We start from the raw sequence: 6,464 nt of genomic DNA, 5'->3' as shown, positions 1-6,464 counted from the left end.
TTCACCTTCCTCAAATCCTAGGACATTCCTCAGCAGGGTTGTGTATGCAGTGTTTAGCACGTTCATAGTTTTGAAGAACGTAGGACTGACAGGGAAGGGGCTCTCTCCGCTCCTCCCTTTCTTTCCCCTCTCTGCCCCCAGCTCACTATTAATCAGATTTTTTTCCATTGTCATTATCTGACTCCTTTTCCCAGCCCAATTTTTCCATTGTGGTCTTCTTTTCCTATTAATTTCCTTTGAAGTTTCTCTATTAAAGAGCTCTAAGTGATTTTCTACTTATGAAATTTTCTGCTCTAGAAATTTTGTTTGAATTATATTATGACTAGGTTGTCATTTTCACTTATAAATGTAGTTATCCCCATGAAGCATTGAATTATGAAATACTGGCTATCAATGAGACAAATCAAGACTTCAGATCTGTTAATATTTCTCTTGAATATCTTTTAAATTTGTACAATGCTTGTTGTTGAGTACAAACTATTGCGCGTCTTTCATTCTGCATCTCCTCTCAAATTGGTCATGGATATTAACAAACAAATGAGAAACAAAAACTCATAGACACAGACAATAGTTTAGTGGTTACCAGAGGGTAAGGGGGGGTGGGGGGTGGGAGATGAGGGTAAGGGGGATCAAATATATGGTGATGGAAGGAGAACTGACTCTGGGTGGTGAACACACAATGGGATTTATAGATGATGTAATACAGAATTGTACACCTGAAATCTATGTAATTTTACTAACAATTGTCACCCCAATAAATAAAAAAATAAAAAAGAAATTTGAAAATCAATAATTTTCTATTGTAAAAATCTATTAAACTCCTGTAGTCAAAAAAGTCACTTTAAGGAATAATTGCTTGATAGAAATCTTAAATAGTAATTTTTGAAACCGTACTTGAAACAACCTTGCTTGATGCAATTCTTAATAAAAGTGTTTTCTTCTTTGTCCTCTTCTAAATGAGTTTGTGTATATAATGTTCACTTAACTTTAGTATTTACTTTTACTGTTTCCCAGTGTTATGTAATATTCTCTTTGCACATCATGTCTGTGAGAGCCCTTAAAATGTATGCATTATCAAAAATGCAGAGTTGCTTGCTTTTTCAATACATTATTTTTTTACTGTGTATTCAAACATATGACATACACAGAGACAGTGAGAGAACTTGAATTTGCTTGTGTGCCTTAGCAGTTGGGGAAACTCACATTTAGTATCCCCGCTACCCAAAGTGGCACTTAACCACACTTTCAAATATCAACTATTAATCGTTAATTTAAGGCTAAAGGGTCTCACAGTCTAAAGAGAAAACAAGGAAAGTCTGATGGATGAAACTGCAGCTGTTGGGGGTTGGGGGTGGGTAGGTAGAAAGTCCAGGGCAGACTGTAGGTAGGTGCCCTGCTCTTCTAGATTCCATTTTACTGTGTATAATGCTAGCTCCTCAGAAGATTATGCAGATATGGTTAGTTCTAAAGAGGCAAGTCATGTTATTCCACTTGGTGAACACTAAAAATTTAAATTAAAATTTTAAAAAACGATAAAATATGGGTCTTTCATAGATTTTTTAGACCTCTGTGCACTGAAACACAAATAGAGATGTAGGGAGTGGCATGTCTAGCTATTGCACTACAAACAACAGAAACATAGCAGGTCAATTCCCTTTTGTCATTGAGGGCGCCTCCTAGTGGTCGAATTTGTTGCAGTTCACAGAGAGGAAAGCTTGTGAAATACTTTTCTGGGTTTTATCTAATTATATTTCTAAGAACCTTCCCATTGACCTTGAAGAAGGGCTAAAAGCCCTATGGAAGCCATATTGATATGTGTTCTCTGCTACCCAGCTCCATTCATTGGTTTACTAATCATGTCATTTGAACAGAAACCAGTCTTCTGCACTGTAAACCAGCCGCCTGGGCGTCCTTGGCCAAGTTGCTTTATCTCTCCGGTTTTCAGGTACCTCATTTCTAACATTAGACATTAGCTAGCCCTAAGGATTTCTATGCGGTCCCCTGGAAATGTAAAGGAAGTAAAAATTAATAAAAAAAAACTTTTTAATATGTTTGATTTAAAAAAAAAATTTAGAGAAAAAAGTTGTGGTTCAGAGAAGACTTCTAATTTTCCATAGACAAGCAAAATAAGATCTTACATTGACCAATAAAGTCATAAGTTTTAAAGACATTCTGAAGATGAGGAGAGAAATAAAATTAGAAGTTAGCTGCTGTTTGAGATCTTACTGAAGTTATAAATAATAGAGGAAACATTGTACTTTGTTCAGGGCCAATGTGTTAATATGAGTGTGATGTTCTGAACCTAGAAAATGTTGACAGTTTGCTTAGAGCATTTCAATATTTGGAGACAGAGAGAGAGAGAGAGAAATCTCATTTTATGTGATCATAATAATGTCATTATCTGAATGGTTTTTGAAGGTGTAGAATGCCCAGTTTCTGGTGGCCAAATGCTTGTATAGAAAGATGACCCAAGATTAGAACCTCTAAACAGCCCTTTCAAAACTCTTACAGAAAGGAAAATATGGGGGAGGAAAGAGAGAACTTACTGAAGGAGACAGTGAGAGAATAGTTAGTAAAGAAAAATCTGAAGCTTAGCACCATGTAAACTAATTTGAGATTTTTGAGACGAGAAAAGCCAGTGTTTTGTTCCATAGGGCAGAAAGTTAAGGGGAATTTGAACTTAGAAGAGATCTTTATGCAAAATGCCAAGGAACTATAGTGACTGTCTATGTGGAAGGCAGTTATTCAGATATTTTTATTTGGTCTGTTGCCAAGATTTTATGGCCTATTTGGCATAAAGAGTCCTTAGTTGTTTCCTTGAGTTTCCCTTTTAAAATTAAGTATAATATATTCCAGTTGCTCAAAAAGCACACATTTATGATGTACTGCTTTTTATGAAGATCAAATATAGAATGGCAAATTTATGCCAGGGCAGGTTCTCATGTGAAACTGATACGTGAAATTGTGTAAGGTCCTTATATCCCTGTATTGTTTACTCCATGAAACCCCATCTCTATGCTAAAGCCCCAATGAAAAGACTATAATGATAACTCTCCAATCCTATTGAAAGAAACAGACTCTAAGAGAGTAATACTTCATTGGGAAACCAAATATTTTCCTGAATTTGGTTTAGCTAGTGAGTGAAATCCCTAAACCCTTTGAAATAATATAAGGATTCCCATAATATTTTTCTCTATTCAAATAAAAGTGGAATAGAGTCTTAAATGCACAGAAACTCTTTGAGATTAAACAGACCTTCCTTTCAAACTGATAGTAAATATTCTCAAAGTGCTTTTCAGCTAATGCCATTGTAGTTTAGAATTCTGATGCCGATTACTTTTATCTAAAGGTAAAGGTGCATTTTTCCTTCCCCCATTGAAATAAAATGCTTGTGAAGCCTAATGAAAATTAGAAATTACTAGACAAATCTCAGGAAGAATCCAGACTTTAGTCTACAGGGACCCAAGTGCAAGTCAGATATCAGGATCATTGGTGACCTAAAATCCTCTGTCTGGGATGGGGACACCACACAGGCATACTGCTGGCAGACACCCCTTCTCAGTCACAGCCACAGGCAGCTTTCTCTTGAAGCTCCTTCTCTTTTATCAAGACTTGCTTTGAAAAAGAGCACAGCCTCCCATGTCCTACAACCCCTTTCATGCTGTCCCTGAAATATCCCCCTTTCGTAAGATTTTAATGTTAACCTTAGATCAGAGTTTCTCAACCATGGCATTACTAATATTTGAGCCAGAGAATTCTTTGTTGTGAAGGGTGTCCTGTGCATTGCAGGATGTTTGCCAACAGCCCTGGCCTTTACCCTCTAGAGGCTGGTAGCACGTCCTCACCCAAGTGTGCCAAACAAAAATGTCTCTGGACATAGCCAAATGTTCCCTGAGTGGGGTTGAGGGCAAAACTGTTTCCCGTTGAGAACCACCACCTTAGATGATAAGGAAAATAACAAATGATGGTTATAAATGCTTCTATCTGTTTTTAACCTCTCATAGGATGAGGCAACATGACGTGGGCCATAACCTTGGATATGAATGCCAAACTTAGTCCTAGTTCTGTACTTTCAGTGAACTTGAGCTAATCTTTTTAATCTCTTCAAGCCTCCAATGCCCATTTATATGAAGTATGAAAGAGGGCTTCCTTCAAAGTTGTTCACAGTTTAGTGAGCAGATAGAGATGACCGACAATTACAATAAAAGCTTTAAGTTTACATTGGAGGTTTCCCACACTTTGGTAAGGAAGGAGACAGATGTTGGAGCTCTTGGCTAACATCTTACCAGATGTGTACATGTGTTGTGTTTTCCACAGGTACGTATGCTGTTGTCATAGGGCAAGAGCAGTGCTAGCTGCCAGGCTTGGTGCTTTCACCACCCTCTCTGGGCTGGCACACCCATGTCTCCTACTGTCTTCCTCATGAGGGTGAAGTCATTCCAATCTCTCGCCTTCTTAGCTTCTTACCCACTTTTAAGTTCTAAACAGTCTTACTGTGTGAAGGGCTTCTCTGTTCACCCCTGTACATGGAGGCTGAATAAGTAACAATGGAACCATTCCAGTACCACTGGCTTCCACAGGTGTCGCAAGCGCCTATAAGGACAGTCACTACATTTCAGTCTCTTCCTGAAAATCAAGGGGTCATTAACCCCTTGGCAGGGCCCTATGTCTCTGTTTGGTACTCGTGACATGAGTGGGGAACAAAGTCCCAGCACACAGGTTCAGATAGAGTAACACAGCTTTATTTAGGTGCCAATATCCCTCCAGAGGCCAATGCTCTGGTAAGCACAGAAGGTTATACAGAATAGGATAGAATTTAATAACAAACCAAGTCCCAGAGTCAATTGGGGTGGAGAAGGTCCCTGGTCTGGAAGAGGTGACTGGGCCCACGACAGGTCCGAGGCAAGCTGGTCTTGCAAGGAAGAACCTCGGAGAGTCCCAGAGTATCAGAGTATCATGGTTTGTACCTCGCAGAAGGTGTTAGCCGGAGCGCCCAGGCAGACTTCTCACAGCATTGCTCTGGAGTCCTGCTTTTTCCTCTTTTCCTTGGACTTGTTTACTTCTTAGGTGATAACCAGAAGTTGCTTTGGTGAAAGTGTCTATCACTCAATTTTATTATGCTGTTTCACACAAAAACATGGTTTTTACTTCACTCTTATCAGTCTCACACATGTGCAGCCATAGTCCTGTCCCTACTAGTAAACAACTTGTTTGGCAAACCTCAATCCAACATATATATTTTATATGCTCTATACAACTGGCCACTTTAAAATAATCACAGATGCCCCGGGGAGGTCCACATTTCAAAACTCTCTTCTCAGTTTTGCCATGACAAGGTCATTCCCTGGCCAACAACAGCCCAGTGGTTACCCTGCCAGCACGCCAAAATCCTGTGCAAACACCCTGTAGAATTATCAATATAAAAAGCTGCAGATAAAAGATTTTTGTTGTAAACCATTTTTTGTTTTTTACTATTTAAGATAACATCCACATAGAACAAAGGCCTATCTGTATCTTTATTGCATGCCAATGTAAAAGATAAAGTTGGGTTTATTTTTAATAATTTCTTGGAATCCAGCCAGATTTTACAAAATCTGGAGATTTTGCTTCTGGGGGAATCTTTTAACTGTTTAGTTTCTTATCATATGGTTTGTGAATAACCCAGACCTCATGGTTTTTCTTCAGTCCCCTCCATCTTTAGCCCTTCCAACCACTCAGAGTATCTTTGAGTATAGATGAAGAACTCAATCTCTTAGGAAGTTCACTTTTTAATTTTTTACTTAATTTACAGAATATTTTGTAAACGGTCACTTCTGCATAAACGTTAAGTCAGCTTAATGGAACTGACCCCACTACCTGGTATCAGATGTGGTTATCACTAGCAAGTTTGGAATTTGTGTTGCATTAAGGATTCATATTCATTCCAGGGTTACTACCATGAATTTACAAGATGGAACTTGATGAAATATTCTGTACCTAATAATGCTTCTTAAATTACTATGGCAGCTCCCCATACCCACTGAATTTTCAGCAAAGCAGATTCCTTGCTCTCCATGAAGGCTGTGCGATAAGCCTAGTGCGGGAGCTACAACCAGATAACTACAGCCCCACAGGTCTCCCCTGCACGGCCCACCTGGAGCTTGTGGCAATGCCAGGGTAACCAAGATAGGAGGCTATAATGAAAAGGTGCATCACTATTCTCCCAGGTTCAGATAACTCATCTCTCCCTTGGAAAGGTGAGTGTTACACAGGTTTCTTCCATTCCATTTAGCAAAACAAAACCCAGGGTTACTGGCACTGCACCCCACGTGAGACGGGCAGTAGTAGGTTTAATGACCATGCAGGTGAGGCACAGAGAAGAAATTAATATCTCTCAGATATGCCGAGTTCCAGAGGAAAAAGTAAGGCTAGAATGATCTCAGGCACCATGCTAGCATCTGGAGTCACTTTTTCTTCAGTTCTAT

This window comes from Rhinolophus sinicus, chromosome 16 (genome assembly GCF_057876585.1).
Source record: "Rhinolophus sinicus isolate RSI-liver-muscle chromosome 16, RSI-T2T, whole genome shotgun sequence".
Taxonomy (NCBI): Eukaryota; Metazoa; Chordata; class Mammalia; order Chiroptera; family Rhinolophidae; genus Rhinolophus; species Rhinolophus sinicus.
This window is presented reverse-complemented; position numbering follows the sequence as displayed.